Below are 12215 nucleotides of genomic sequence, written 5' to 3' on the forward strand. Positions count from 1 at the left end.
AGATATGGTTATTAAAGCAAAAGATAATGTCCTGTTTGAAAAGTTTTAAAACCGGTTCCTTTTGCAAACTGTCAACGTTTCATCTTAATTATTCGACATGTGTATAAACCGAACCATTTAATCTGTTACAACACGGAATAACTTGCGATGTGGAATATTTCTAAACAGGTTTTCAACCCCGTCTCCCCTCTTTGCAGAAGTATGGTGTAAAATTGCAAAATAATTTTCTTAAGTTTCATCATACTGTTACGCGGCCAAGCAGTTTTCAGGAAGCAGTGCTTAAATTTTCTTGATACAAATAGAAAAAGTATCCCTATAGTAACCAATGACTTTCCAGAGAATGTAAAGGTCAGATACCAACTATTCACATAAGGTGTGAAACTGACTGTTCCATCAATAGTTTGTTTCACACACACTTGTCGTGTGCACACACGCACACAGCAGCACTAATATTAATTCACGCAGCCCATTATATACAGCAAAAACTGGCATGATTATGAAGAAAGATGAAGCCATAGCACAAAGAGAAATAAATATTCAAATATAAACAAAAGACCCTTCTTTATTATTTTTTTTAATTTAATCTGAAGTCTGGCCTCATTCTCTAGCTTTCCATGACTGTGTGCTTCAGCAAAGTGGTTTCAGAGTGAGAGTGGCCTCGTGGTTTATTTAGTCAATCAGCATTTAAAAGTCATGTTTGGATAAGAAAAACACAAATTCTTTCCCACGCCTCCAAAACATATTGGAAGATAAAAGAGCTACACGAGCATGTAGAGTCTTGGACATTCTGATAAAGAATCAGCTAAAGAACCTCCACCAACGTTGATACTCATCTTAGGCAGCAAAAAAACCCAAAAACTAAACATATGTGTGGGAAACCTATTTTCTACACAGAGAGGAAACCACCAATACCATGCAGCTAAAATATATACTCTAGAACTCTTCCTAACTTTGTGGGGGAGAATGGAGTTTGTTTTAAAGAATCATATAGAATATAAAAATGAGTGCATGACAACAAATGGTATACCCTGAGGAGCACCGTTAATGACGCTTCATCGAGTCAAACATCATGCAGCGTGCGCCATGCCAAAAGGCGGCAGATGGGAAAACACTTGTTTCCTCAAACAATAACCTTTTCTTTTTCCACTGACATATTTCAAGGCCTTTTTTGTTTCAATTTGAAAAAACTTCAAATGCGACATATCAATGTAAGCTTACATGATACACAAGGTTTGTTGTCCCAAACACATTTGTGTTTGTGACATTTGTGTTGTCAGATTTTGTGTGTTTGTCCCAAAAACAAGACAAACACACATTTTTCAAAACTAGGTTTAGTTTGTTTTTTGTTTTTTTTTTGCAATATGTTGTTGATATACAACTATGACATGCTATCAGTACTGTTAGTTTTCGGCTGTTGAGAGGAAGTGCTAAAATATATCACCTAATTATTGTAAGCATCATTTTTGGTTTTTCTTAAAAGGGCGCCTTTTTCAAAGCTGCTACTCTCCTGACGATAACCTCGTCCATTTTAAGAGATTCAGTTGAACAGTCTAATATGTTGGGTGAAGTGTTAATAAAAAAAAAATCTTGGGTTTTAATATTCATTTGTTATGCTGCAAAACATCCATCCAGCCATCCATTTTCTTTACACCCTTGTCCCTCAGTGGGGTCGGGAGGGTTGCTGGTGCCTATCTCCAGCTAACGTTCCGGGCGAGAGGCGGGGTCACCCTGGACAGGTCGCCAGTCTGTCGCAGGGCAACACAGAGACACACAGGACAAACAACCATGCAAACACACACTCACACCTACGGGCAATTTAGAGAGGCCAATTAACCTGACAGTCATGTTTTTGGACTGTGGAAGGAAGCCGGAGTACCCGGAGAAAACCCACGCATGCACAGGGAGAACATGCAAACTYCATGCAGAAGGACCGGGGCCGGGAATCAAATCCAGAACCTTCTTGCTGCAAGGCAATAGCTCTACCAACTGCGTCACTGTGCAGCCCCGCTGCAAAACATGAACAGCATATTTAAGCAAAGTTCCACCCCAACACATGATTCACCTACTAGGAAATTAAACTCCTTTTTATTGTTGCCAACTAGATCAATTACCATAAAAGGTCTGCTTTTTTTTTTTTACTTAGGTAGTGGACGTGTACTTCCTGTGCTGTGTCTCCTGAACGCTGTTGCTATTGTGTTAGGAAGAAAGGAAACCAGTGGCTGCCACTCCTTCAATAACAAGTTTAGTAAGAACAATAATGGGACAACAAACTGGGTTATCCTACTGGTAAAGCCTTTTTCTGGTCAATGGCAGACTTTGCTTTTAAAACACAAGTTATGGTCACTTCATATGAAATTTCATCACACTAAGTCTAAATATTAGAAAAGACAAAACAAACAAATGAAATTGACAGGAAGCAGAGAAGTTCACAGACTTGGGGCCGAGGGGCAACAAATACCGAACCACCAGCAGGATGGTGTCTAAAGCAAAATCGTGTGGATAGAGGAGAGACTGTTTGAATGCTTATAGATAATAACCATACAATGAAAGAAAGTTTTTTTAACAGAGCAAATATTTTGCCAACTTGTTTTGTTGACAGGACAGGCTGTTTTGAGCCTCATGCTGATGTGACATCATTTCCCGTTATGACATAGAGCTCTAAACTGAGCTTGCGTTTATAAGTTCTCAGTGCCTCGTTGCAACCACAAACAGCTTGCAAAGCATTCTGAATCACACTCAGCTAATCACAGGGTTGTAGGAAGAGGGGCGGCAGTCAAGACTTCCTCTACCAATTTATCAACTAAATTTCCTCTCCATGTTTTGCACACTGTGCATTAAAAGCATCACAAAAGAAGTCAGAGGTAAAACAAACAACAACAAATAAAAATCAGTTGGTAAAAACACGGGTGGGTAAAATAAATAAGATAAAAATGCAATTACACTGTAAATGGATAACAAAACTGTAATTAATTATCTTGTCCAACAGAAAACTTATTTTGTAAACCAACTTAAATGCAAAACACATCACTTGCTATACTGAAGAAAAACAAACCGATGTGCTTTTTCTGGTCATATTTTAACTTTTTTGTCATCCGTCTTTTGGTCTTTAATCAGTCTTAATCTGTATGGAATCCGATTTGAGGATGAGGATTATACAACAGCACGAGAAGAATGAAAGCCTGAGATTAGAAAGAGTCTGGAAACAGTCAGAAAACTGTGGGGCTATGGAAAAAACTCAGCACAAGAGCTGCACTGTACAGTAAGGTGTGTGTATATTCATGTGTGTTCAGTGAGTGCTTCAGAGGGCGAAACCTTCAACCTGCAACCCAAAACAACCTCAGGGCGTGGTGAAGGCAGAAGGATGTTAATCTAACGTGACTCTTTACCAAGTATGGTAGGTAGTTGTTGCACTTAAACCTCAAAAGATTGGTTTATGGATTACCGAATTCAGATTAAATTTTAATTTAGGCTGCTTGACTAGCACTCAAAAAGCTAACCCCAAAATGTTGATTGCATGACTCAGAGGAGGGCAGATGCTTAGGACTTCTTACCACAGGATGAGTAGAAAATTGTACAAGAGCCAAAGAACACTGACTCAGACCAAACAAGCTGCGGATATGGAGTCAGACAACACACAAACCCTTATTGGATAATTCTCTTATCTCTATAGTACAATCGGCTTAATCTGTGACTAATATTAACTCACCTGGGGAAAACAAATTTAAGCACATGTGCAGTGAGGACACTTAATAGCTTTTGATTTCATTACATGTAAAATGTTTCAGATCTACTAAATATTACAATTACACAGGTACAATAAAAAGCTGTTTTGATATATCTATATATTTAAGAAGCAATTAATTTTCACAGGTTCAGGTTGGGTTGGAAAACGTTCGCCCCATAAGTGAAATCATCACTTTAAACCTGCAATTTGTATTTTCCCAGATTATATTTATTTGATATTAATTTTTAAACCATTCAGCCTGTCTAAAAAGCAGATATGTGAGTGAGTAAATACTTTTTTAGCATTTAAGTTACATAAACTATGTCACCGTATGACTAGTCACATGCATTCTGTCAGCTTGGATTTGTATGACTGAGGTACTTTTTATGTTTTAAAAAACTACCCACATCAAATCTGGGTTTATTGCACTTTTTACGCTGGTTAGTATAGAACCTTTTCATATTATTAAGAAATAAAAATGCCTTCCAATGTAGCATATGGTTTTATCCTCAACATGCCATTAGCTTAATGCCGAGCTTCATGGTGGTAAACACCACTCAAATCATTCCATTTGAAAGAAGTAAGCTAACAAGCTACCACATGACTTCAGTTTCCACATGAAGAGGTTTCTGGTCCCAGATGGCTTCAGAGCTCTAGATTTGTAATGGGAGTCAGACGTACAAAGTGTCCATTAAAGTGTGCTTGTGTTCAGCCCAAACCAAAAATAAAAGAGAAGAGAGCAGCAAGAGAGCGCTAGGATCACAGGGAGGTGATGTTTCTATTTTTAGCAAGTAGTAAAGAAATGTAGGTAATGGGACAGGAGTTCCACTCCAAGGTACATATAATTTCACACTTACTCTCACAATCAAGGCCATCCTTGCCACAGTTTTTGTTGAATTTTCTTTCACCACATAAACATGTTCTGGCATTTTATAAGATCCACATAATTAAAAGGAAGCCCCTTTAAAAACCATGAATTACCAAGTCACCCCATAGCAAATCAAAGCAAGCTCTCACAGGACGTTCAACAGCTGTCTCTTTCTTTAGAGGAAGGTTTGGAATAAGATTCTCAGAAACAGCACAGCCTCCAGTGTGCCGTTTCTGAGATTGTTCTTTAAGCTCAATATGCTTAAAGAACATATTGCGGAAAAGTATTTGTGCTCTTGAAAATTTTATGTGATGTCACAACCACAAACTAAGATGTATCATATTATATTTAGATTTTATGTGATAGACGAACACAAAGGGTTCCAAAACTACATCCTAAACTTTGAGCATCTCACAGTGCAATGTTAAATTATTCTCTGCAAACTGAAAAGAGGATGGCAGTCTATTTAAACCAACTGGGGATAAGTAAGTATGATGCTTGTTGTAACTCTGGAGGAGCTTCAGAAATACAAAGATCTGGTAGGGGAATCTACTGATAGTGGTATAAGTGACACACACCATAGATCTTCCCTTTATGAATGATTGGCTAGTACAAACCTGTAAGAAGCAAATTTTTCAGTTTTCTACAAGCCATGTCTAGTAAATATATAAAAACATGCTCTGAACAGGTATAAACTGTCCCCCACTGTGAAACATGGCAGTTAAGGAATCATAATGTTGGGGTGTTTAATTGTTTGGAAGATAAATGGTTGTCCTACAACAGGATTAAAAAAAACAAAACCTTAAAATAGTTAAAACTCATGACAATGTCTTATTTAACAAAACGAAAACCACTATATGTGGCATAAGAAGCGCTAAAATTTGCTCGTCTCCATTTTTGGTGCTTGAATGTAGGTATTATTACTGGGGAATTTTTGTTGATGATCGTGCAATAAACATTTAGTGGAAATGCAACACTACTATCAGCCTTCTTCAGACAAAACAATCACCTAAAGCAGACATGGTTTTTCTTTGTGACGGTGTGACAGTGAAGACCTGTTTACCTTACCCCTGAATTCCTCAAAGTACTTTCTCAAACAGTCTGCTGACTCACAACAAAACAGGACAAACTGTACATGAACTTAATCTTCTTTCTAAAACAAACTGAAGCAAACTATGCTACAATAGGAAATAGAAGTTGATGTTTAAAAATGGTTGCCCTGCGACAGACTGGCGACCTGTCCAGGGTGTACCCTGCCTCTCGCCCGAAACGTTGGCTGGAGATGGGCACCAGCACCCCTCCCGACCCCACTGAGGGAAAAAGGGTGCAAGAAAATGGATGGATGGATGGATGTTTAAAAATGCAATTATAATACTCAGTTCAACCAATGACATAAAATATTCCTTCTGGGAATTTTTTTTGAGACAACCCCATTACAGGGGATGTGGAGTCTTCCTGTCCTGTTTATGCAAAGAAAATAGAAAGAACACATGAACTATGCAGACATCCAGAGCAAGGCAACTTGGGAATGGCACAGGACTCAGAATAACTGTGTTCCCATGGGGGTTTCTGTCCAGCCTGATGCTGTATTCATATTTTCCCAATGCTTTTTGACTTAAATAGCTAAAAAAACAAAAATTCCCCAGTAATAATACCTACATTCAAGCACCAAAACCTTTTTTTTTTTTTTACATTAGCAAAGGGGAAAAAACATGCTGGAGGCAGAGGAAGTTGGGTTACCCCACCTTGCATCTGACCCACCCTGAAAGCAGTTTCCAGTTGAAGAAAATGAAGACGGGGGAGTCTATTTATAATAACAGAAAGGTTAAGATGTTTGATTATAATGGGCCCATCAAGGAAGGCCCTGCTTTCAGGAGAAGCAGGACGTTTGGGTATGAAGAGGACAGAAATGTCAAGGGAACAGTATTCATAAACACACAAAACCACCAGACCCTGCTGGGAAAACCACATTCTCATAACTGGATCTTCATACTGGCATGAATGCAGCCATAACATAAGCATTGAGACTAAAAGAAAAAAAAAACGTTGATCCAATTAATACAAGAAGTACACAATGTGCTTTATTTGCAACATACATCACATCTTGTTTTGTTTTTTTGAAGCTGTTTTTTTATTTACAGACAAACTGTTCTCTTCAGACCTGATTTATTATTCAAATTTTCAGTAAATCACAAATTAAGAGACAAAGATGTGCATAAGAAATCAAAGTGGAATTACACATGGGAAAAATAATTCAATAAATCCCAAAGCAAACAATGTAAGCTACCCAACTACAGTCAAATTAAACAACTCTTGAGTTAAAGGCCAATCATAAATGACAAACAATCAGCTGTTACGTGGGTTTGGATAGAATTTATGTTTAAAAGAACAAAAGCAGACATCTGAAGTACTTGCAAAGGAAACAGCCGTAGATGGGAGGGAATGTGTAGCTTCCTGAACAACAGAAGGAGACTGAGTATTTGGAGCAAAAACTAAGTCAAAGTGGCATTTAAAAAAGAGACAAAGTGACCTGACATGATCATGACATGAAGGGGAAATTCCAAGATAACCAAATATAGCCTTTACAGAAATGCCAAAGAATGCTCGGTCTACAACTATTATCCCATGGAGCCATCACTGATTTCTTAAGAGATGGTGACAGCTCACACTCTAAAACAGTGTGACATCAACAACCCCAGTGATAAGTAGCTGGAAATAGCTTTAGGTAATGGAAACCAAGGAATCACAGGACAAATTTACTCTGTTCTGTACGAGGCAGGCCGATTTATCGCAAAGCAGAACGACCAGTAAACGTGGCTAGCTGAATTCTAAGTAGGGAACACAGCAGATATGTGAAAAAAAGTTGCTCTGATCAGATAAGGTCAAAATGTGATAGTTTTTAGCATACATTCAAAATACTATGTGCAGCAGAAAATAAACACTGCATACTGCTTCAAACACATCATTCACACTCTGACACTTGGTAGAGACATCCTGATCTGGAGCTGTTTATCTGAAATAGGGAGATGGAATCTGGTCAGAGTTTATGGACTAAGTATGATGAACTAAGTACAAAGAAAGGGGCTGCAAAAATCAACTTTCCGCAGGACAGTGACCCGTAGCAAACAGGCAAAGCCACAGCTGGATGGTTCAGACCAAGGCACCTCCTTCACGTCTAAGAGGGGTCAAAAGTTCACAACCAAATCAAGTTGAGAATTTGGTGCAAAACTTGAAATTTGATGGTTGACTCGTGTTCTCCATCTAATCTCAATGGCACTTAACAATTTTGTGAAGAAGAATGTTTAAAGATTTCAGTCTTCAAATGTGAAAACTGGTCAGAGACATCCCAAAAAATCTGCACCAACTGCAATAAAAGCTGGTTTGGGGGAATCCAAATCCACAACATCATTTTCTGATTTCTCTGAGCAGAAAACAGCTTCATATGTTCTCTCATTTCACACTTATGCATCACTTTGTGTCAGAAAGTACACTGTAGGTTGTGATTGCTATGTGACAAAATGTGAAAAATTCCAAGGGGTATAAGGGGTTTTGCAAAGCACCATGAATTTTGATGACTCTGAAAGACCTTTGCCTGCTTTGAGCTAGCATGTCTTCCTGTTGGCGAGCACAAAGTCTGCTTTCAGCAAACTGAACAGGACCCAATAAAGAAAAAGTGCAATTTCACAGTAGAGACTTTAATCAGCAGAAATCATGAGAAAATTTAAGCCTGACATACTGTGTAACACTCCCAGTACAAATGTGTTGCTAAATTAATTTTCATGCCAGAAAAGCATATTCTTAGTAAAATGCTGAATAAATGAAAATGTTGCCTAGCAACAAGCAATATTGACAGATCAGAGTTGGTAAAATATTCATTTTTATCTGGAGTAGCACACATGCAGATTTAATCTAGAGAAGACATGTACAGTAGGTGTGAGTTTGACTGTTTGTCTCTAAGAGGAAATCCTGTAATAGACCATGTGGTCCAGCATATGCCAATAGTTATTTTCCAGTGTGTAGAAAAGTCCAAAGTCCTTTTTAAAACATCTGAAGAGATCAAACTAAAATTCTAAACTTTTTGAGTCACAAAGAAAGAATAATGCCTGTTTTTATAGTTAGCTTAAAGCATCACCATTTGGTGCATTTTGGGAGACTGGTACATTTGTAGCCCTTTGACGTCCATCATAAAGCCTCCATTCAAGTGGAGAAAAAGGCTATTGTTGCCTTCCTTGTGAAATAATATTATCACAAGTGAAAACAATGTACGCTACTGACTGAAGGCTTTTGGCCGAACCAGAAAAGGAAGAAAAAAAACTATCTATTCCTACTGACTCATTATTAGTTAACAACTTATTTATAGCTTAATTAAAATGCACTTCTGGTTCTTGCTTCCACAGGAGCTCTCTGTGCTTAAACGCTTTTACACAAAGTCAGAGAGTAACACTGACTTTGACTAAGAATAATAAGTCTTCAATCATAGATTCTAGCTTGAAAACAAAGTTTGATAAAGAGACTAATATTGCCAGAGGCTTATTCACAAGCAAAAACATATTCACATGCTCTGCCTCACATGTGACTTCAGCTGGTAAAAGAGTGGTTTGTCAGATCATTGTCTAACAACACAGTTTTATACTTCTTAAAGTCACACAGCTCTATTCCAGCTCAAAGCTAAAGGTTTTCAGTAGATCTTAAGAAGAAAGAAAACTAAACTTTGAATGCTTAACTGTTTTTTTTATGTCAGCGTCTGAAGAGATATTCAGTGTACAAGTGCTTCATAAGCACTAAGCACGTTTCTCCCAAAACAGTTCTGACCAACGAGACATGGAGACATGGACTTTACCAGAGCCCTGTTGGTGTGGTGTAGAATCTGGCACCAAGATGTTAGCAGCAGATCTTTTAAGTCCTGGAAGTTGTGACGTGAGGCAGTCATGGATCGGATTTGTTCATCCAACCCATCTCACGGATACTCGACTGGATTAAGATTTGTGGAATCTGGAGGCCAAGTAAACGGCTAAAACTTCTAGTTTCTGAACTTTTTTAAAATTTATTTTTGCTTTGAGGCAGAATGCATTGATCTATTGAAATAGATCACTGCGTATATGCCACTATACATCAACAGTCGCTAGCTAGTTCATTCAAGGTGACGCCTCAAATACCAAACTGATAATAAGATATCTTATGGCAACTTTTGCAGACGTCCAACACATATTTCATCTGTAACACTCAGAATCAACCCTGCGGAGTTCCAATCCACACATCATGTGCATCCCTGATGCTGGCTTAATTCGTGAAAAATAACATCTGTGTAGAACATGGCTGGCTTGAATGGTGATTAAGGAATGGTCATAGAGTTTCTGTACACTTGAAAATAACCATGTGATATTGTGATGCCAGTAAGTCAAATTCATTTATAATCTTAAAACAGTTTCACTTTATTAAACTGGCAAATAAGTTTATGGCTAACAAACTGTATGACTGAATTTATGCTGAGAATGGTTAAAATCTGGGGGGGGGGGGGGGGTTGAAATTTTATCAGAGTGTGACATTGTGTTACAAACAATCTTTGTCATTCTTTTTTTTTTTTGCGGAAACATGACTGAGTGATCTCTCTAAGCAGCAAACTATCTTTGACCATTTATCTTCGGTAACCTTGTCAACAAGAATTTAGCCAGTTAGGAGAACGTGAACGGCTCATGAACACTCTGAATTTACTTTGTAAGCTTTGTATCTTGGAAAACGTTCATCCTTGTAAGTATTTATTAGTTTGGAAGACACTTAGACTTGATGTTTTTTCTTTGGTTGATAAAATGTAGAGCAGTAACTTCGAGTAAATAGCATTACGATGTGTATTGGCTGCTAATGTATTTTTCTTTCTGTTTCAGTTACAGAAACGTTTTGAGTGTAGCATTGAAGCTGCAGTATGCAACTTTTATTTTTTTTTAAATACGGTTTTTACACATTTGTTAAAACTGTCACAATGTTGTGTCAGTATGGGACAGATAATTTGTAAAAATGACTGTGCATTCTCCCAGTCAATGATGGTTGGTGGTAATACACCAGGAGGAGGGTCTTAGTACTGTCAGTCATGCTTGTGTACACACTGCTCATATCCTCCCACTTGCTCTCTGCTGCAATAGCTCCTTCCCAATAGCAGAACCTGTCAGCATGGTCACCAATGAAGGCGTATAAATGAAGGTGTATAAACAGTTTTCCTGGAATGGGAAGTTGTTTCTCTGTCATTAGTACATTGAGTAACACCTGCATGGCCGCATCTGACAGAGCTAAGACCTTCCTCCTGGCTCAGTGGCTCTGACTGGTTGTTTTTGACCAGGAACTGTGCATTTCTGCTGATGGCAATAGAAGCACTGGGAGGAAGTGTAAGAGCTTGGTATTTTATTTATTTATTTATTTATTTATTTTACATAATATCGGTCTCATACTTTCCTGTCATCATAGTAGCAGGAAAGTACTTTAACAAATATGTAAAAATCACATTTTTTTCATAGAAGTAACATACTGCAGCTTTAAGATGTACATTACTGATTATTGGTTACTGATTATTTAAGGAAGTTGCTATGTAATGTGGCAAATTAGGGGGAAAAATTACATTTACTCCAAGATAAAACTGTCTTGATGAAAGCAATGTTTGGAACTTTCAGAGTCTTATAGACGAGAGGAGAAATGTCTTTAGAAACTAAAAATGGGAAGCAGAGTTGCCTTAAACACTTAGAATTGACTGTAAAAGACAACAGGCATGTGATGGTAAAGGTAGGGTGCATCCTGATGGAGACCTTCACCCAGACTGTAGCCTCCCCCACCCCACATTGAACACTCTGAGATAGCCTGCTTTACCCTTTCAAAGAAGACACACATGGCATGTGACGCACACTCACCAGTCGATGGCCTACTTCTGATTGCTGGAGAATCTGTCTCTGTAATCCTTCTTATTTAAAGTCTTAAGAGCATGTTYACTTTTGGTATTTAATCCATGTGAAGATGTGAAGTTATGCTTCCTGATTTCACTATACTCAGAACAGTGAGTATTGATTGAGTTTTGAGAATAACGTGCCAACATAGGCCTACACATTTACCTTCTTTYCTCACCACACTGAACTCGGTATTTTGACCCGCTGGAAAGCCCAAAGAGAGTGTTGCAGAATCWGAAATTCCCCTAGAGAAGTCCTTATTCATAGCTCCTACCGCAGAGAGAAAATTACGATATCCGTCTACACTTAAATTCAATAGCAACAGTTTATAGAAAGAAAAAAACATTTCTAATAGATTACATTGGCAGGGGCTATCTATACACGTGTGACCAGTCGCTGTATTCTCTCTAAACTGATTTCTGTATTTGTTTGGAAATAACTGAGCAAACGTGACAGGTCCATATTAGGAAATGAGTCTTTTGAGCTCTCAAACTGCTCTTCTAGCTCCAACAATTTCAAAACTTACAACGTGCAAATATCCACCGTCGCCACAGCTTACCTTTAGGAGTGACTTTTCCTCTGCTCGTCTGTGCCTACAAGAAGAAGCTAAATCCTCTATTCTCATTCTTTCCCTCGCTGTCAAAGGGGAGCCGCCACACAGATGTTGTCGCTGAGATAAAAGCTTCTCCTCCGGCTC

The 12215-nt window shown here is 38.2% G+C and overlaps 1 protein-coding gene across 1 annotated transcript in view; it reads right to left on the reverse strand.

Moving 5' to 3' along the window:
• The window catches only part of LOC103466153 (USP6 N-terminal-like protein), a 26638-nt gene extending 14470 nt beyond the window's left edge, over positions 1-12168 (reverse strand). Inside the window, exon 1 of the mRNA XM_008411545.2 lies at positions 12078-12168. The gene's annotated coding sequence lies outside the window, so the exon portion shown is untranslated. The remainder of the gene's footprint in view (positions 1-12077) is intronic.
• Positions 12169-12215: the final 47 nt, after the last annotated feature.

This window comes from Poecilia reticulata, linkage group LG6 (assembly GCF_000633615.1).
Source record: "Poecilia reticulata strain Guanapo linkage group LG6, Guppy_female_1.0+MT, whole genome shotgun sequence".
NCBI classification, from domain to species: Eukaryota; Metazoa; Chordata; class Actinopteri; order Cyprinodontiformes; family Poeciliidae; genus Poecilia; species Poecilia reticulata.